General features: G+C 34.2%; 1 long non-coding RNA gene across 1 annotated transcript in view; it reads right to left on the reverse strand.

Annotated features, from left to right (window-relative positions):
* The window catches only part of LOC109850511, a 24,796-nt gene continuing 23,306 nt past the window's right edge, over nucleotides 20,819-22,308 (reverse strand). The window contains exon 3 of the long non-coding RNA XR_002249452.1: nucleotides 20,819-21,282. This is a non-coding gene — a long non-coding RNA (uncharacterized LOC109850511). The remainder of the gene's footprint in view (nucleotides 21,283-22,308) is intronic.

The following is a 22,308-nucleotide window of genomic DNA, read 5'->3' on the forward strand; positions in this document are numbered from 1 at the left end:
TGTCTCATGCAAGTTTAAGAGTTTAATTATCATTTATTATGAAAATAATTATGTATTACATGTTTGATATTTCCTAGAGATGTAAATCTACTATTTACAATGTTCAACACAAGTTCTAGGACAAATAAAATCAGTTTGGATCATGAAAACACGCATGAACACAACACAGTCACAAAAAACCTGCACAGAAGAGAATAGGTTTCTGTTTGTTAGCTTTTTGTTTTGATGATGTTTTAACAAATAATTTACAACTAATATTGTTTGTCTAGTGTTTGTGTTTTCTTATTCATTCTAGACAAACAATGAGTTAGAGGTTGGATGGAATTGCACCATAACGATCATATCAAATAGAGGTTGGCGGAATATAGATATGAAACCATTACAAATCAAACAATATTCAAGATCAAGCTTCATCCGCATCCAAGACAAGCATATTGAAGATAAATCAAGCTTGGGTAATTTACTTTAAGGTTTATGCTTTGTGTGTTAAATACTCTTGGCTCAATATTATATACACACACAATTTATTAGTTTAACTATTTTCTTGTTTTATCCACAAACAAAGTTTTTACAAACAAATAAATTTATGTTTATATACATATATGTCTGTTTTCATGTGGATAAGTTATTTTAGTTTCGTTATATAGATATAAAATAAATATACATTCATATACATATTCATATGTTTCTTATTCTATTGTATTTTGAAAAATATTGTGTTTTTAGTTTATAGACTTAAAAACTATAGTTTATATCTTTTATCAAGTCTATAAAATTATTTTACAAAGTTTCAAAACTTGGTTTGTCAAAACATCAAATATTAAGTATATGAAGTTTTCATGTTTTGGACATTTTTTGCAAAATAAAGAGATTTCATGTTTATTATCATATTTACAATCATTTCCCAAAATTTTATAGTGTTTAGAAATTATTTGCTATTTTTAAAGGCACTTCAAAAATCATATTTACTATTTAAAACAGGTTGAGAATGTGTTATCAGTCAATTGATGTAACTCTACTCCTGCATCTCCAATGGCTTTGAATATTGAACCATGTATCACTTGGCATCAAAGACTAGGACATGTCAATTATAATTCAATTAAAAGATTGATGCAACTTAATATAATTCTAAAGCTTAATATAAAAGATAATAACAAATGTGAAATATGTGTAGAAGCTAAACTTCCTAAGAAACCCTTTAAAACCATTGATAGAGATTCTGAGATATTAGAACTCATCCATAGTGATGTCTGTGATTCAGGAAGAACATCTAGAGAAGGTAACAAATATTTTGTAACTTTCATAGACGACTGTTCTATTTATTATTATCTCTACTTAACTAAGACCAAAGATAAAGTGATAAACAAATTCAAAATATATAAAGCAGAAGTTAAAAATCAATTGGATAGGAAAATTAAAATACTATGATCAGATAGAGATGGTAAGTACACTTCTAATAAACTAAAACAATTATGTGAAGAGAATGGAATTATTCATGAAATAACTGCTCCATATACACCTCAATCTAATAGAGTAGTTGAGAGAAATAATAGAACACTAATGGACATGGTAAACTCAATGTTAATTAATTCTGGTGTGCCAGAGAATCTGTGGGGAGAAGTCCTCATGACTGCTTACCATATACTAAATAGAATTCCAATCAAGAATTTGAATAAAACCCCTTACACAATTTGAAAGAATAGAAACCCTAATTTAGATCACCTGAATGTATGGAGGTGTTTAGCAAAAGTTAAGATACCTGAAAATAAGAGAAAGAAGATTGGCCCTAAAACTGTAGATGGAATCTTTATTAGATATGCTTCTGATAGTAATGCAAATAGATTTTTAATAATCAACTCTGACATTAATGAGATAGCCAACAACACCATTATTAAAGCTAGGGATGCATGTTACAGATCCTAAAAAAACCAGAGTAAGCAACACAAATCCTAACTCTAGCAATACAGATCCTAGTTCTAACTAAGGTGAAACTAGTTCTAGACAAATCAGACCACTAGAAAATCCAGAAGAACCTAGGAGAAGTAAGAGAACTAGAGTAGAAAAGTTTCATGAAGACTTCTATACATTACTTGTAGAAGATTCTCCAATTCTAGATTCTCCAATTACATTTGAGGATACAATGAAATCAGTAGATGCTCCATTATAAATAATAAGATTCAATCTATAGTTCAAAACCATACTTGGGAACTCACTGATTTTTCTCCATGATGAAAAGCTATAGGATGTAAATGGGTATTCAAAAAGAAACTCAGACCTGATGAAACAATAGATAAATATAAAGCCAGATTAGTAGCTAAAGGATATACCCAAAAATCTGGTATTGATTATTTTGATGTATATTCTCCAGTAGCTAGGATTACTACCATTAGAGTCCTTATAGCTCTAGCATCCATTCATAAATTAATAATACATCAAATAGATGTTAAAATTACATTTTTAAATGGAGATTTAGATGAAGAAATTTATATGGATCAACCCGAGAGATTTGTTGCTTCTGGACAAGAGAAGAAAGTATGCAAGCTTATTAGATCACTATATAGCCTCAAACAAGCTCCAAAACAACGGCACATGAAATTTGATGAGATCATACTATCTTATGGATTTGAAATTAATCAAACAGGTGAGTGTGTATATCATAAAATAGACTACAACAATAAAATTGTGATTTTATGCTTATATGTTGATGACATTCTTATTTTTGGTTCTGTCATACAAACCATAAATGAAATCAAACACTTCTTATCATAAAAATTCGACATGAAAGATTTAGGTCAAGCTAACCTAATTCTTAATACTAAAATCTTGAAGAATGAGAATGGATATGTGCTATCACAATCACACTACATAGAAAAAATCCTCAAGAATTTTTATGATCCAAGCTATCACAATCACACTACATAGAAAAAATCCTCAAGAATTTTTATGATCCAAACTGTCAACCTGTTTCTACTCCATATGATCCTAATGTACATCATCCAAACTGTCAACCTGTTTCTACTCCATATGATCCTAATGTACATCTAAAGAAAAATACAGGTTATCTCAATTACAAAGAGAAAATGCATAAATAATTGGATCATTAGGATTCCTAACAAACTACACCAGACCTGACATTGCTCATGCAGTAAATAGACTTAGTAGATATACATCAAATCCTGATAAGAGTCATTGGGATGCTCTAGAAAGAATTTTGAGGTATCTAAAAGGAACTATGAACTGTGGTTTACATTATAAAGGTTACACATCTGTATTAGAAGGATACTCATATGCAAATTGGATTAGTGACTCAGTAGATGTAAAATCTACCACTGGATTTGTGTTCCTTTTAGGAGGAGGAGTCGTTTCATGGAAATATACTAAACAACCTATAATGGCTAGAAGTACAATGGAATCAGAAATGATAGCTCTTGATATTACTAGTATAGAAGCTGAATGGTTGAAAGATTTACTAACTGAAATTCTATTAATGCAAAAACCATTACCAGCTATTTCTATTCATTGTGATTGCAGGTCAGCGATTGACAAATGTCACCAAGAGAATGCAAATATTAAAATGAATCTACACTTGAAAGTGCGGCATAGATCTTTGAGATATAAGATGAAAAATCATGTAATAGCCTTAGACTTTGTAAGATCAGAGAAAAATCTTGCAGATCATTTAACTAAAGGCTTATCTAGGACAGTGGTCCTAGAATCATCGAGGGGGATGGGATTAAGCCCATAAGAAAAATTACTGTAGTGGCAACCCAACCTCGTAGAGGTCCAATGGGTAGAAACAAACTGGACGAGTGATTAACTGTGAGGATCACTGAATTTATTTGCTCTCATCCCTAGGATGATCAGTGCTCATAAAAAGCAAGTGAAAGGTTGAGTTTAACTCTTAATGAATCCGAGACCCATGAGGCAAGATGCTTACTTGCTCTCATCCTTATTAGGATTCACCTATACATGTGTAGTTGTGAGGCCGCGACTATGGGATCAGGGTTGCTCCCTAGTAACACACATGAAAGATACCTATGCAAAACCGATAATAGCGCAACCCGCTTAGAATTCTTCAAAATTATAATATGTGTGCTTTCTGTAGAAATTTGATAAATGGGACTGGTTCAAGGCGTAGTCCACTAAGCTCTCACGGATCTATACAATTGTCACTAATTGAAGGTTCAAACCGAAAGGTACCTCCACCTATTATATAGTATAAGGGAACCAGCAATCTTGTTTTCAAAGTTCTTCTTTTACTCTTATTTTTGAGTTATTCTAAGTTTTAAGTTATGTGGGGGGTTGTTGGAGTTGTAACTTAAAACTTGACTTTGTAGAGGAAAAGTTTAGTCCCACATTAGAAAGGAGATGGGAAGATAGGTTGTTTATGAGCCTTCTCTTTCTCTCCGGTTGTTTATGAGCCTTCTTTTTCTCTCCTATACCTAGAAGAAAATATGGGTTATGCTCCACACCACACACACGCGCGTTGAACCGAACCAGGCCAGGCCAGGTTCGGGTCGGGAGGCGCGTGCCTACGACCTGCGGACACGAATACGAATGTAGCTCCGGATTGAGAGGCCCTTAACCTGCTATATTTTGAACTTCCTTTTTGCAATTAGAAAAATTAAAACGTAATTAGCATTTAAAACGTGTTAAACAGTAACGTTTATTAGCATTTAAAACGTGTTAAACAACTAGCTAAATTATTGTGCGAGATTTGTGGATCTAATTGCGGAGCTAAACGGTTGTTTTTCTTCTATATAAACCAACAGCTGCGAGGGCCAAAGGCACGGTGAAAATACAACTACTCTTCTTCTTCTCTTCTTTGCTCTTTCAATATTTATTATTGCTATTACATTTTTGCTGGTTCCTGAAAGTTTACGAAGAATTCGCAAAGCCTTCTTGAATCTCGTGCCGACGAGAAGGAGGTCGTCTGACCGAGGGTCGTCGTATCTCCAAGATCCATTGCCACGAAGCCCTGTACGAGAAGGGACAATTAGATTCTTGGGACAGTGCTTAGTGCACGCTTCGATCATTATGCCCTATTTCTAAACTTTATTTATTTTCGTTTGAATTAATTTTATTTCCGTGTTATAATTTTATTCGGCTAATATCTGATTTTTATTAACTGTTTAAAACTTAATTTCGTGTTAATTACAGCTTAAACAGCAAATAATTTCCTAACAAGATAGGCTGTGTAGCTTTGAGATTCATACTACTAATACTTGTGATTTATGCAATCATAGTGCAGAAGAAACTCAATCATGGGTTGGATGCAGTTTGATCGGAGGTCTTGCAATTGGTGTCATTGATTAGATGGTTTAATTAGAGATTAAAGGGTAAAGGCAGGAACCTAAAGCCGAAACATATGGTACTAGTAGCCTCTGTTTATGCGACATGGATTGAAAGGAACAAAAGGTTACTCACTCAGTTCGTTCGGCCAGCTGAGCAGGTTGTCAAGGATATCAAAATCTCATTGATGATGGTTGTGTTTAACCCTCCTACATGAATTAATGTAGAGATTAATTGGGTGCTGAGCTTGTAATGTTTTCTTTTGATATTTCACCCATGTGGTGGTGTTGTTTCCCAGTTACACTGAGTTATCATGATGTGCTCTCATTTTCAACTGGGTGAATGAATAAAATCTTTTCCAGGGACGAAAACAAATCTTACACTTCGCCTCCAAAAATAAATTAAAAATATTTGCATCCCGACCCTTTCAAATCTGTAGACTTTCGAATTTTAGCCAATTTGTTAATAATATCGTGTTATTATATACTAATATCGTTATTATATTTTCATGTTACAAGCGTCTCCGTTTGCAGGGACGAGGAGCAAGCTCACGATGAAAACGAGGAGCAAAACCTTGGTGAACCACAGTCTATCATGCGCAACTCCAGAGGAAGTCCTGCAAAATCCTTTTGGAGGCCTAGCCAGACCGCTCTCCAAAATTCATGAGACAGTTGAGGTTCACGTTCACCCAATAAGTTTTTCCAGACAGAAGGACGGAGTGACGCCATCATATTATCGCAGAGCATCCTCCCTCCCATTCACAAACAATCAACAACAAAGTCAAACGTCCAGCTCTAGAGAAGGATATATACCGAATGAATGAATGAAAATGAAAACAAAACCGACTTCAACTATATAGTAAATCAAAATCCAAAATCAAATTAAACTCCCCAGTCAGTTCACGTTCAACTCACAACAGGTTCTATTTTGCTTCAAGGGTTGCGTCTAGAATTGAGATGTTTTTAAGGCAGCTTCCCATCACCATCCAGCGGTGTGTATACAGGATACAAAAGTCGGGCGTTCCCAAGTTTAACAAAACCCCCTGGGGAAACTGACATCATATCAAAATAACAGCGTAAGCGAAGAAAAGATGTTTTTTAAGGCAGCTTCCACATCTCAGAGGTACAGTTAAAAGCAAAGAAAAGATGATCTTTCAGGACATTGTGACCATAGCACACATTGATTATTTAGCATCAACAAGCCTCATCATACCAAGTCCAACCAATGTATGGAGCCGTTTTTTTAATAGAAAGCCAGAAAATAATATTACATTTAGGGCCTTTTTGGTTCAATAGAGGCTAGGAATAGGATTAGAAATCCTATTTTATTTATGGATTCCAACCTAATCCGTTTAAAATTTATAGACAAGTTTTAGTTTTATGGAATCCCATTTTTCTTGCATTCTATGTTTGTTTCAACCAAAGGAAAAAAGAATCTCATTTTTTATAGAAACCCTCCAATTCCTAATACCATGTTTGGTTCAGAATAAAAAAATTTTAGGGATCAACACTATAACAACGGCTAGCTCACTGATCATCACAAAATCATTGTAGCAACGGCTAGTTCCACCAACCTCAAAATTCAAAGACAACTTTTAGACCCTAGAGGGGGGTGATTAGGGCCTTATGCTAATCTAATCCGACTTTATGCCAATTAAAACTTATTAACAAGTTATCCTAGCAAGTATAAAATACAACAATATATATGAGATAGGATAAGCAATATGAACAACAAGATATATCCTAACAAAGAGATATAGGTAATGTATGTGCAAGGATATATAAACAACACAAGGGTAAATAATCTAAACTAGATAGTGGACAAACTAAATAGTGAGACAATGGCGAAATAAGCAATGAGCACAAATAAGAATAAACGCCAAGGCACACACAAACACAATCAAATGATCACGGAGTTTGGACCTTCCGTCCTACGTCTCCGTTCCCCACTCCCGGGGAGAAATCCACTATCACGACCAGGTTTTCTACGCTCACCCGAATAACGTTTACAACCACACTATGTCGGTTTTCAACGTTCACCGATCAACGTTCACAATCACTCACAATATCAGTTTTCAACGCTCATCGAACAACGTATACACTCACACTCACAATGTCGGTTTTTAACGTTCACCGATCAACGTCCACTCCTCACACTCGGTTTTCTAGCTAACCGAAAACTTTACAATCTCATAATTGTAACAAATAATAAATTTATTCTCTATAATAGATGAGAACAAAATAAAAGCTCACACTCAATTGTTACAACTCCTCACAACCTAAATTATACTATAAATGTAAATACAATAAGCTCAAAGGTTGTATGTGTAAGCAATGAGAAAATCAAAATAACTAAACTCAATTAAAATCTAGCATATAGAAATTATGAACAAAATAATAAATAGCTAGAAATAGAGTTTAGGAATTCTTCTCTGAAAATCAAGTTGGAGAGGAAGATTAAAATGAAGTTCAAACACTGTAGATGATCTTCTCCACTTGTAAAAAAAATCTTCACAAACCAAACAGACTTTGAACCTAACTAAAACCCTTTTCAAAACTCTTTTAAACTTCTTTAAAACTATCCATTGGATTGCTGAGATAGAAGGGGGTTTGAGGGTTTATATAGGAAGAGAAACAATAGCAAAAACCCCCAACCAAATCTCACAAAAACCTAGAAAAAGATTTTTCAGATTCTGTACAAAAAGAGCCGTTTGGGCATACGGCGGTCGACCGTGGAAAACTCGCGATCGACCGCGAGCCAGCTAAGAAACCCAGAAAACTTCCAGAGACTTACGCGGTTGACCGTGGTATTCGACCGTGGGAATTTTCGAGCTAACGGTTCACCGTGGCGGTCGACCGCGAAAGTTTCTGCTGCCCACTCAGGAAAAAACATAGGCGCGGTCGACCGTGGCGGTCGACCGCAAACTAACATATGAAAAATCTGATTTTCTGAATTTAAAACTCCGTTTAAAAATATCAAATAAATTAAGAAAAATATAAAACTTTGAGAAATGATTGTAGACATGATAATACACATGCTACAAAAACTAGTTTTCTAAAAGGACTTCCCAAATAAGAAATATCATTATTTTATAAAATAGTCCAAAATATGAAAGTGTAAACATATGAATTTTGACATTTTGGCTAAACCATGTTTTAAAACTTTACAAAATGAGTTTATAGACTTGAAGAAAGATGTAAACTATTATTATGAAGTCTATAAATAATGAATGTAGTATTTTATCAAAATACACATATAATGCACTAAAACATGATTTTATTGAACTAAATAAAATTGATATTGATAAAATCATATATATGCATATAAGTATGAAATAAAAATATGTTTTCTAATTATATTAAATTGTTTCATATTAAAACTTGAAAACTATCAAACCAAAACATATATGTATATATATAACTATATATATGTACAAAACCAAAATGTGTATGTGTGTATATGATTGAGCTTAAAGTACTAACACACATAATATAAACTCCTAAATTAAATGTTACCTAACCTTTATCTTAATCTTCATTGTAGCTCAACTTGGTAAACTTGGATGAAGCTTGTAATTGGATCTTTAAATTGATAGCAAAGCTTTACTCCACTATTCCGCCAACCTCCATTGGATATTATCATTGAAGCACAATCCATCCAACCTCCAACTCGTTGTTTGTCTAGAATAGATACAAAACATAAATATTAGACAAACAACATTAGTGCTAAATTGTTTGTTAAACATCATCAAAACAAAGAGGCCAACAATCTCCCCCTTTTTGATGATGATAAATAATTTACAAAAATGATATATGCATGAAAGGAAATGAATATATAAGTTACAATAATCATGTATATAAGCAAACAAGATAGATATACTCATAATATTTCTCTCCCTTTGACAACATCAAAAAGGAGAAAACCATAAAGAATGAAGAGAGTGAAAACTCCCCCTACAAATAAGCACGGGTGAGTATGAAAAATATATATAGGGATTGCTCCCCCTATCAAAATATCATATAGAATATATTAAATGAAGATCATGGCAAACATATGTGAGCAAGCATAGATGGAAAAAATGCATAACACTCCTCACATACGAAAAAGAGAACGCATATGAATATATCAATATGAAAAATAGTATCTCATATCAAAGAACATAAAAACCATGTGTAAAAGTAGATTTATGAAATCAAAAGAAAAAGAGCATGAGAATCATGCAAAATATTTTCAAATAAAAACAAAGCAATCAAATGAAATCATAAATCAAATAAAATCCATAAAAACATAAAACCAAACCATCATTGATTTTCAAAAATCAAGAGAGGCAACTATATCTAGCTCTTGAGCTAGAATCAACCCATATAAATATTTTTAGCACCCGGTAAACAAGATTTGGGAATAAACACCCAATAAACCCGGAGGGTATAGAACTATAAACCTCTCATTTAAAATCAAAACTAATAATCGTGAAAACAAAAGATTTGATCAAAGAAAAATTGTTTTCATGTTCAAAAATTTAAAGTATAATTTTCAAAACCAAGAAAAAGAAAAAGAAAAACACTAAAATACTTGGTTTAAAAATCAAATTTGTTTTGGTACACAAGAATTCTTGGTACCAAGAGATTTAGGAACATGGCCCCTATCTTTCAAGCTCAAAGCCCTAGGGTTATGGACCCTCTTGGGCGCATATAGTGCACTAACACGGTCAAAGCAATAATCACTCAAATGATCCTTCCGATTGCAATTTGTGCAATGAAAGAGATCCATTTGTTTTTTTGGACCATTAGCTCATGCACGGGAATCATTTGAAAATAAAGATTTTTCTTTTAAATTATATTACAAATGAGAAACATTATTATACAAAGGTGGTTTACTTGAGAAATTTGGCAAGTTTGAATTTTTTTTAAATCATAACAAAACTTTACCAAATGGTCAAATCTACCACAAACATCACATTTAAAAACATGTGGTCTACTAGAAACATTTGGCAAATGAGATTTCTTTTTCAAATCAAAACAATATTTTTCCAAGTGATCAAAATGACCATAAAGATCACACTTGAACACACTAGCATGCTTATGATGAACTTTATGAGAATGAACATGTGAATGTGTAAGTGTACAAGATGAAGAAGCTACATGAGATGCACAAGGAACATTAGCATTCTTATGTTTGTGTGCATCATAACAAAATTTAGATAAATGACCTTTTCGGCCGCAAATAGAGCATTTATAAATTTTTCTATATATGTGTGCATAATGAGTAGATATTGACTTAGACTTGGCACACATATCCATAAGCCTCTTATGATTATTAATGCATGTTTTCAAAGTTGAATCTAAAGAAGAAATACGTTTATTCACAAGATTTAATTCTTCATTTTTAGGCACATATGCATTTTTATTAGAAGTAGAACATAAATAGTTATTTATAAAGGAGGCAGTATCATTTTGTATATTCTCTACTTCTAACATGGCATTATCTTTTTCATGAAATAAGCTAGTTATAGATGTGTTTAATTTTTCATTTTCCAAAATTAACATGTCATTGTTTTCTTTAAGCATGGTATTTTCTTTTGTAATGACATCCAATTTTGACACTAGCTCCTCATGATCGGATTCTAAATTATCATGCTTGCTTTTAAAATCAATAAAGTCATTTTGTAATTTATTATAGGCATGCAATAATCTTTCACTAGCACAAGCAAGTTCATCACTAGATAAATCATTAGTGGTTTCGAACTCGCAAACATCACTAGGGCTATCGCCTAGTAGCCGTGTGCATGATGCTCCATATGAACTTGAAGCTGAATCCGCCAAAGCTTGTTGGATCACCTCCAAGTCCCCTTGATGTGCTTTAATAAATTTTCATAAGGTGTAAGCACTATCAAAATGAACAAACTTGTTAGACAAAGATGAATCAAATGCATTATGTAAGAATTCCAACAAGAGCTTGTTCATAATAAATAATCTTTTATTATTTTTATTCCACTTGGATTTCTCCAATGTGGGCACAATATAAGCACAATCAATGACTTCCCATAAATTTATATTTTTAGATTGAACAAATATTTTGAATCTAAAACACCATTGAGCATAAGGGAAATCATTGAATTTAGGAGCAATACTAGAATCATAGCCTAAACAAGATGCATCATTCATATCCATAATTTGTAAAAATATACAAGCAAGATACAAATATAATCAAAACAAGATTTGCACAAAAAGATAACTTGGATCTTTAACTCAAGGCGATTAGACCTTAAATCAAAGAGCACCTATCTTTGATACCAATTTTTAGACCCTAGAGGGAGGGGTGATTAGGGTCTTATGCTAATCTAATCCCATTTATGCCAATTAAAACTTATTAACAAGTTATCCTAGCAAGTATAAAATATAACAATATATATGAGCTAGGATAAGCAATATGAACAACAATATATATCCTAACTATGAGATATAGACAATGTATGTGCAAGGATATATAAACAACAAAAGGGTAAATAATCTAAACTAGATAGTGGACAAACTAAATAGTGAGACAATGGCGAAATGAGCAATGAGCACAAATAAGAATAAACGCCAAGGCACACACAAACACAATCAAATGATCACGGAGTTCGGATCTTCCGTCTTACGTCTCCGCTCCCCACTCCCGGGGAGAAATCCACTATCACGACCGGGTTTTCTACGCTCACCCGAATAACGTTTACAACCATACTATGTCGTTTTCAACGTTCACCGATCAACATTCATAATCACTCATAGTGTCGGTTTTCAACGCTCACCTAACAACGTATACACTCATACTCACAATGTCGGTTTTCAACGTTCACCGATCAACGTCCACTCCTCACACTCGGTTTTCTAGCTAATCGAAAACTTTACAATCTCACAATTATAACAAATAATAAATTTGTTCTCTACAATAGATGAGAATACAATGAAAGCTCACATTCAATTGTTACAACTCCCCACAACCCAAATTATACTATGAATGTAAAAACAATAAGCTCAAAGGTTGTATGTGTAAGCAATGAGAAAATCAAAACAACTAAACTCAATTAAAATCTACACAATAAGCTCAAAGGTTGTATGTGTAAGCAATGAGAAAATCAAAACAACTAAACTCAATTAAAATCTAGCATATAGAAATTATGAACAAAATAATAAATAGCTAGAAATAGAGTTTATGAATTCTTCTCGGAAAATCAAGTTGGAGAGGAAGATTAAAATAAAGTTCAAACACTGTAGATGATCTTCTCCACTTGTAAAAAAAATCTTCACAAACCAAACAGACTTTGAACCCAACTAAAACCCTTTTCAAAACTCTTTTAAACTTCTTTAAAACTATCCATTGGGTTGCTGAGATAGAAGGGGGTTTGAGGGTTTATATAGGAAGAGAAACAATAGCAAAAACCCCCAACCAAATCTCACAAAAACCTAGAAAAAGATTTTTTAGATTCTGTACAAAAAGAGCCGTGCCGCCGGGGAGCCAGCTAAGAAACCCAGAAAACTTCCAGAGACTTACGCGGTCGATCGTGGCGGTCGACCGTGGGAATTTTCGAGCTGATGATCGACCGTGACGGTCGACCGCGAAAGTTTCTGCTGCCCACTCAGGAAAAGACATAGGCGCGATCGACCGTGGCGGTCGACCGCAAACTGACATATGAAAAATCTGATTTTCTGAATTTAAAACTCTGTTTAAAAATATCAAATAAATTCAGAAAAATATAAAACTTTGAGAAATGATTGTAGACATGATAATACACATGCTACGAAAACTGGTTTTCTAAAATAACTTCGCAAATGAGAAATATCATCATTTTGTAAAATAGTCCAAAACATGAAAGTGTAAACATATGAATTTTGACATTTTGGCTAAACCATGTTTTGAAACTTTACAAAATGAGTTTATAGACTTGAAGAAAGATGTAAGCTATTGTTATGAAGTCTATAAATAATGAATATAGTATTTTATCAAAATACACATATAATGCACTAAAACATGATTTTATTGAACTAAATAAAATTGATATTGATGAAATCATATATATGCATATAAGTATGAAACAAAAATATGTTTTCTAATTATATTAAATTGTTTCATATTAAAACTTAAAAACTATCAAACCAAAACATATATGTATATATATAACTATATATATACAAAACCAAAACGTGTATGTGTGTATATGATTGAGCTTAAAGTACTAACATACATAATATAAACTCCTAAACTAAATGTTACCCAAGCTTGATCTTAATCTTCATTGTAGCTTAACTTGGTAAACTTGGATGAAGCTTGTAATTGGATCTTTAAATTGATAGCAAGGCTTCACTCCACTATTCCGCCAACCTCCATTGGATATTATCGTTGAAGCGCAATCCATCCAACCCCCAACTCGTTGTTTGTCTAGAATAGATACAAAACACAAATACTAAACAAACAACATTAGTGCTAAATTATTTGTTAAACATCATCAAAACAAAGAGGCCAACAAAAACACTGTAGCAACGGCTATTTCCACCAACCTCAAAATTCAAAGACATAACACTGTAGCAACGGCTTGTTTCAAGGTCATTGTGGCTATAAATTCAACTTGAGGCCTCAAATTAATCCATGCATTCTCATTTCTCAGCAATTTATAAATTCCCATTGTCTGCAATTTGCATCCCAGACATCAATATGATATCAGAAGAGTGCTCCCAAAATTATGAAGTTTATTGCGACTGCAATCTCCGAACACCAATGAAATGTGCAAGAATGGTAAAAATAAGGGAAGGTGTTATTGGGGGTATGCAAAATTCCTAAATAAAGAATATAATTTTTTCGAATAGGCTGATGAAAGAGGAGACATAAGCAACCAAGGAAGCCAATATGTCAAAGAAAATAGGTACGGAGATAAATATATTTTATAATCAAAGAGGCTAATGAAAGAATTGAGACTTATCGAAAATCAACTACTAGCTTGGAAAATTTTAGCAATTTTATTAGCAGTTTTTTATATTATTTTAATTATTATAAACTGCATGTCATGTACTTATACTTGCAAAAACTATTGATGTTGTAATGAAAACTGTTTTTGGAATTGGGTATAAATTCTAATTGATATTGTATGGCTCGGTAATAGATCAACTTGTCAAAATTGATTGCCTCACCTATAACTTACATGTTTATTACAGATTGCATTCTAAGGATGGATTGCCTCGCCTAGACATTGTCAATTCAATGTAGGTTGCAATGTCATCACTTTTTGCCTCATCTAAATATAATAAACAATGTAAGTTAGATTGCATTCTCAGTAAACGCTAATCATCATCATTGCCAAATATCAACTGCAAGGAGCTACACAAGCTCAAAACAAAACAGCAACAAACCCACAGGCAAGGAAAAACACAAGCTCCCACATAGCAACGACTAGCTACACAAGCTCAAAAACAAAACAGTAACAAACCTAAAGGAAAGAAGTTACACAAGCTCCAAATAACAGCAACAAACCCCTCAACGTCATGAGCTACACAAGCTCAAAACAATACAACACATTCCCAAAGGCTAGGAGCTACACAAGCTCAAAACAAAACCTCATATAATCCAAAGGCAATGAGCTACACAAGCTCAAAAAAAAACAGCAACAAACCCAAAGAGATTGAGGAGCTACACAAGCTCCAAATAACAGCCACAAACGCAAAGGCAAGGAGCTACACAAGCTCCAAACAAAACAGCAACAAACCCAAGAGCAAGGAGCTACACAAGCTCAAAACAAAACCTTATATAACCCAAAGGCAAGGAGCTACACAAGCTCAAAACAAAACCTCGTATAACCCAAAGGCAATGAGCTACACAAGCTCAAAACAAAACAGCAATAAACCCAAAGAGATTGAGGAGCTACACAAGCTCCAAATGACAACCACAACCCAAAGGCAAGGAGCTACACAAGCTCCAAACAAAACAGCAACAAACCCAAGAGCAATGAGCTACACAAGCTCAAAACAAAACCTCATATAACCCAAAGGCAAGGAGCTACACAAGCTCCAAATAACAGCCAATAACCCACAGCAACCACGTGTGACTTTGGAGCAAAATAAACCCAAAGTCATAGCCAGCAGGAGGTCCACTGCTTTGAGCTTCAAAACCGACAACAGTTAACCCAAGAAACAGAGCATCATAGCCAATGGAACTGAGCAACACATGCTGAAAACCGACAACATTAAACCCAGACAACAGGGCAACATAGCCAAAGGAACTGAGCAACAGAATGTAAAAGCCGACATCAGTAAACCCAAGCAACAAACTCATTTACCTGATATCAAAAGCAAAGGCAAAATTCAAAGAACTCATTGATCATTCCACGATCATACTTACCTGCATCAAATGTTAAAATGTACCAATTCATCAATTACATCATGGCATGGATGTTCTTCATAATAATAATATATATTGCAACATTAATATTTTGCAACTAACGCAACAATATCCATCAAAATATAATCGAAACCCAACAAACTAGCTATCCGACCAACCTTGGCTTGATCATCACCCATGTTAGAGTACACGGGCCTAACAAATTCACCATTGGCTTGATCATCACCCATGATAACTTATAAATTTTTGAAGTGAGGAAGGGGTTTGTTTATGTACGCTTTGTACTTAGAATTGGATTTGTCCTGCAATAACAAATACTTATAAGTGGCGAATCAAATGTATTAAATTTCGTTGACAATATAGATGCTGAATTTGTTATACCTGAGCCCAAGATTTTAAGGTTTCATCATCCAATGTAATCATTTTACTTGTTCATCCTACCCAACACCACTTATATCAAGACAAGCCTTCATGTCGTTGAATTTGTTCCTCAAGCATTTCAAGTGGTTAATGACATGTAGGTGAGTGAAATCAGTCCTAAATTGCATGTTGATTTTCATGGCAACCATTTTATAAGCTTCAGCCTTGAAGTTCTTGTCTGGCACCAGGCCATCCAATGCTAAATCTGCAAGATAAGGAATAAGCACATCATCGTGCTCTGGAAGCCAAAACTTATTAGACACGCCTCTTGAGTTCAACCTGGCACCCGGAACTTTTTTCTTATGAGCTAATTTTTTTCCCTCTTTTCATTGGCGAAGTGTGCTCCGCACCATCAACGTCATGAATATCCTTTCCAACTGAATCACCAGTGTTTGGTGAAAATTGTTTAGGTCCACTACTTTAAGAACTGGCTGTGGGAAATAGCAAACATTGTGGACTGCTTAACAGGCTCATGTATGACATTAACGGCTGTGTCATCCCACCATAATTACCATTGTATGGTGGGAATGGTGAGAATGTATGAGGTGGTGAAGTGAATGGTTGTGGTCGAACAGGCATGAAGTTCATGTTAATCCCTGATGTAGGATTTGGCATTGCATTCGAATGAGAAGGCACGCTTTACTTATCTGCCGGATTGTTAGCCATACCTAATATATATTGTAAGCATAGCCATATTAATATTAAAGAAATATAAAAAAAATATGGGATATGCATGCATTTATCAAGGAATGTATGAAACGACGATATTTCTCAAACAACATAAAAAAAGAGGAACCGATAAAAGTAGTAATGTTTTGGGTCACCCAAAGAAACATTAAACAATATCGATGCAAACAGTATCTTAAAATTTACCAAGTTATTACATAGCCATAGAACAAATAACACACTAAGTTAAACTGCTCTTCATTGTGTTACCACCATTATACTTTGCACAATAATCCACCCACATCGCCCAAGCAATTTGATCTCGCATCTCTTTCCATTCATTTATTGCATCTCGATCCTCTCTTTGTGTCCTACTTTGAGTATAATCCACCACACTTGAATCGTCTTCATTTGTCTCTTCCCCAGTATCTTCATCAATTTTAACATTTTTATTTAAAATATCATCATCCAGATCCTCCAAGGTAATAAAATTGTGCAACACAGTACATGCTAGTACAATATCCACTTGAGTGGGAAATGGATAATTTGACTTCGCCGTTAGAATTTTAAACCGATTCTTTAATATACCAAATGTGCATTTAATTTTTGATCTTAAAGATGAATGTCTTAAATTGAACAACTCTTTGCTATTCTTTGGTGTCCTACCGGTGTGCTCTTTTAAATGATATCATACACCGCGATATGGGGATATGAAGCATGGCATTGTGGTGTATCCAACGTCACATAGGTAATATTTACCTACATTAATTGAACAGTATTTTAAAATCTCAATTATTGCCAAGTATTTTATATATTATTCAAAATGTGCATAAGTGAGAATGAATACCATCATAAACTCGAAGCCCGTAAGGCTGTGGTCTCGACAGAGCGTCTTGTAATATCATATAATCATTTGCTCCCCCCCCCCAGCCAGCCAAGACATAAGTAAATAGTTTATTGGTGGTGCAGGCTGCTAAGATATTTTGGGTCACCCATTTTCGCCCTCTAAACCGTGCAACTAGGTCACTAGGTAACACCGCGTCGATGTGTGTGCCATCTATCAAACTAATACAGTCTTATAAAAAATTATAAATTATACATAGTTCAATAAAAAGTTATTTATTTGATAATTTGTTAAGATGTATGTATTTAATTTACCTTAAAGTAAGGAAAATAATTTGAGTTGTTTGCAATCTCCACGGGAACTTCTTTTGGGGCTTGCTTCATGTACTGATCACGTAACCCATTCATTGCTTGCAGGACTTTATTGAAATACCTGCTAACTGTTTCCCCTGATCTTATGAACTCAGTTCTTATTATTCTATTTTTAGTTTTATGACCCACAATACTTAGGAACATAGCAAGTTGTTCTTCAACTTGAACGTGTCTTGTATCCTTTAATAAATCGTTTGCTTTCATTACTTCAACAAGTTTAAAAAAGTCCCTCGGTCTCATTCTAATATAAGATCGGCAGCTATCACTATAGCCTTCCAATACACGTCTGAAGTGAGCCTCTCTACAATATATTTTTCTGATCTTTTCTTGCTTCGTACAAGTTAAAATTGTCTTGCGCTTAGCACGCATTCTCAAAATACATGTTACCAAAGTGACTACGGTGGAAATAGATGTATTAGCACACATCCTCTTCAATTCTTCTTCACTTCCATACCCATCTACATCCGTTTTAAAATTAGTATACATTTACAACTTATCTTGTCTACTTATTTCAGTTTAAAATTAATTAGATAATTGATACAAATATTTATTTCTTGTAAGGCAAGAAATCTAATTATACTGAATTTTATTTTAACTAGTGTTGCATTCGATTTCACACAATTATCAATAACTACACATTCTACTACGCGGTTCCTTTTATGTAACGAATTTAACCCTATTCTTTGGTAAACATAACCCTATTCTTTTTCATGCATTCACATTCTTTTGTAATAAAACATAACCCTATTCTTTTTCATGCATTCACATTCTTTTGTAATAAACACAATTATCAAGAACAACACATTCACACAAATATCATGCATTCTATTTCACACAACTAACTGAAATTTAGTAAACATAACCTTATTCTTTGTTAAAATTCCCAAATAATGAATTATCATGAACAAAAAAGAGGGGGAAATCGTATACCTTGAGCTGCAGAGGGGAAAAAAATGTCGGCATCCAAGCAACACACCCACCAAAGCCGGGATCAACACCGTAGCCAACAAACCCACCCGAACCAGAACAAGTTCAAGAAGGGATCACCAACAACCAAAGCCAAGAAACCCACCAACAAGAAGCTGGAAAACAAGTCAGAGAAATCACGGCTCAACAAGAGGCGGGATCAGATTAGGGGCTGTTTGTTTCGTTTCCCCCAGAATCCAAAACACATTTTCCTTTACTTTTTCACTTTCCTCCACTTTCCAAAACCCACTTTTCTTCACTTTCTCCACTTTCCTCCAATAATATTGTGACAACTCATCCCACCACATCACATTTCATACTTTTAAAAATAAACAAAACACAAGAAATGAGTCACATCAATCAACTCATCTAACTCACTTTCCCCCACTTTTCTTCATTTTCTATCATCTTTAAAAATTACTCACATCATCCAATAATACGGTGACAACTCATCACATCTCATTAAAATTTACTTCCATCACTTTCCTCCAAAAAAAATTTGTAAAATGATTTTCCTAAGTATGTGTCACATCATCCAATAATATAATGACAACTCATCTCATCTCATCTATTTTCCCCCACTTTTAAGAATGAACCAAACACAAGAAAAGAACCTAAACAAGGAAAGTGAAGGAAAACATCAAAAATTACTCACATCAACCAATAATATGGTGACACCTCATTTTCTCCCCCACTTTCGGTTATAGCTTTGACGAACCAAACCTCTGAAAGTGGAGGAAAACATCAAAATTCACTTTCTTTTCCCCCACTTTCCCCCACTTTCGGTCTTTTTTTGCGAAACAAATAGGCCCTTAGAGGGAGAAGACGATTCGATATATAAATCTGCAAAAAAATCATGGCTCAACCAGATCTAGGGTTTTGAGTTCCAACCACGACCACGCACAAGCCACAACGAGCAACGGGAGAAGAGAAGCGAAGAAGAGGCGTGAAGAAGAGAGCGCTGAGGCGGGAGAAGAACAACGAGGAAACCACGGATCAACAGATCTAGGGTTTCGTAGATTAGGAATCGGAATAAGAAAGAGGAGAGGTGTCAGAAATTTGGTCCAATTCCTCTCAAATGGACTGGAATTAGAAATCCTGAAATATACACTGTTTGAGCCACTTTATAGATTACCTTTTCCATAAAAAAATTTTGAACCAAACTCAGGATTAGGATTCATTTAGAATCCATTAATTACAAAAATGCCACTGTCAGGTCTAAATACCATTCCTATTTCATAAAATTGGTGAAACAAACTGGCCCTTAAGCAATCAGAAATAATTTCATACCGCATGATACCATGGGACAACAGCAACAAAACTTCCAACGAGAGGACCAACCCAAAATCTTCATCTTTAATGCATCAATAGATCCACTTCCAAATCACATCTATAATTTTCAATAATTGCCACATCCAAGAATGAGAGGCCTTAGCATGCAAGGTACAAGATGTTATCCCTCCTTAAGTACATCTCATGAGTCCACCCAATCCAAAGCCAATCTTAATAAAAGATGAATATTAAAATAAGATCAAAAGCCAATATTAAAATTCTGGCCCTAATGCCGCCATCTTAATAAAAGAAAGCTCTTGCATTCATTGATCAAATAAGAATTGGGGAATAAATGAATTCATCTAATAAAAGGAATTATATAATCATCATGGAATAGAAACAACATTGCAGCCTGAATTCTTCATAATCTCGTATTATATGACATGAACTAAGATTGCAAAACATACACGAAATCATAAAATTAGCATCCTATCAGAAACTAATAATATCAAACCAACAAATACAATTCCACCCAGCAAGACATCGAAAGGTTAAAATATGGTATTCTTAGACTTGAATCAAATCCATCCTTATATCACCAGATGTATAACACACTTTATAGCAAAACACGTATATTATAATAATCGCCCTTGAAAAACAAATTTAATCATGATACAACACATTCTCTCATTCACATGTTAGAAGTTCAATATTTTCTCTGCAAAATCTCATTGACATGGGAAGCTTCATCCAGACTTTCGATGTAGTCTCATAACGTATTTCTCTTCAAAACCAAGAAATACGATTTAACACGTATGGATGACCACGAATTAAACTATGATATAACTCATATGGATGATCACGGATTAAACTAGGATATAACTCTATTATATATACAGGCAAAAACACTTGATTATTTTAGTTGAGGGGGAAAAAACACCACTCTCTCCCAGCTTCAATCTTTATTCTTTCAAAAGGAGCATTCCTTGGTGAGCCTTGCACGATCTCCTGTTGTGCTAGCACAGCACATTCTGGCAATTGCCACACAGCACAACCGTCTGTGAGTGGCTAAACAATATTGTTCTGCAACAGAGAACAAAAAGAATAAAATAATAATTCAGAAGGAAACTGAAAATGGCTCTAAAGATTACATACTTCTTTATTTAAGGATGAATTACCCCCCTTGCTTTATTTGAGGTAGCAGTAATTGTACAATATTTTGTGTACTCCTTTGATACAACTATGAGAATGATAAGGTGGATCCATTTTATAATGAGTTCTAATACAAAATTGATGTCTCAACATTTTTTTTCATTCACTTTAGTATAAGATTAGTACCAAAAACTAGTACAATTAGCATCACTCGTTTGTTATATATTGAAACGACCAAGACAAGCAATGAGCTTATGCTGCAATACATTGCATTAAACTACCTAAACAGAAAACTACATAGTTCCTCACCGTATATCCCTGATGTGAAACCAACCAGTAAGATCGGTAGGTCAGAAAAACAATATTATAGGAATAACATGCAAACATCTGACACTTCAACATCCATGAAGTCACCACAGCTGAAGATAAATGGTTTGCCAAAGTTTCATATTAAAAAAAAAGTTTTGAAACTAAACATCATGTGTATGCACAGAATTTTACATGTGAAGTATTGCAAGTCTCTGAAGGTCAAGGATTCAGAAGGGTCAGAAACTATTGGCATATGACAACTAACAACAGCTTAAAGCATAAGACATGGATCAATAGTAGGGACATATAGGTACCACTTTCGCTTGACAGACAAATATCAATCAATATACCAGAACTAATATTCATATTTGTCATAACTGAATACAGATAATAATCTGATTACAACTGTGTTATACCATAAAAACGCTCCCTAGTAACGACCAGTGATAGAGCACTGCGTATCAGATAAAAGACCGGGCATGAGTAGAACGGCCAGAAACCACCTCGGGCAGCATGGCTGCTCGTCCCTTGCTCGAGGTCGGTTATCACCAGCTCTACCTAAACCCAAATTAACCATCATGACTTGAGCCCTGCTCAGCATCCTATGTAGACAATTCAATTAGAGGAAGCTCCTTACAGCTCACTGGA

This window comes from Asparagus officinalis, chromosome 7 (genome assembly GCF_001876935.1).
Source record: "Asparagus officinalis chromosome 7, Aspof.V1, whole genome shotgun sequence".
NCBI classification, from domain to species: domain Eukaryota; kingdom Viridiplantae; phylum Streptophyta; class Magnoliopsida; order Asparagales; family Asparagaceae; genus Asparagus; species Asparagus officinalis.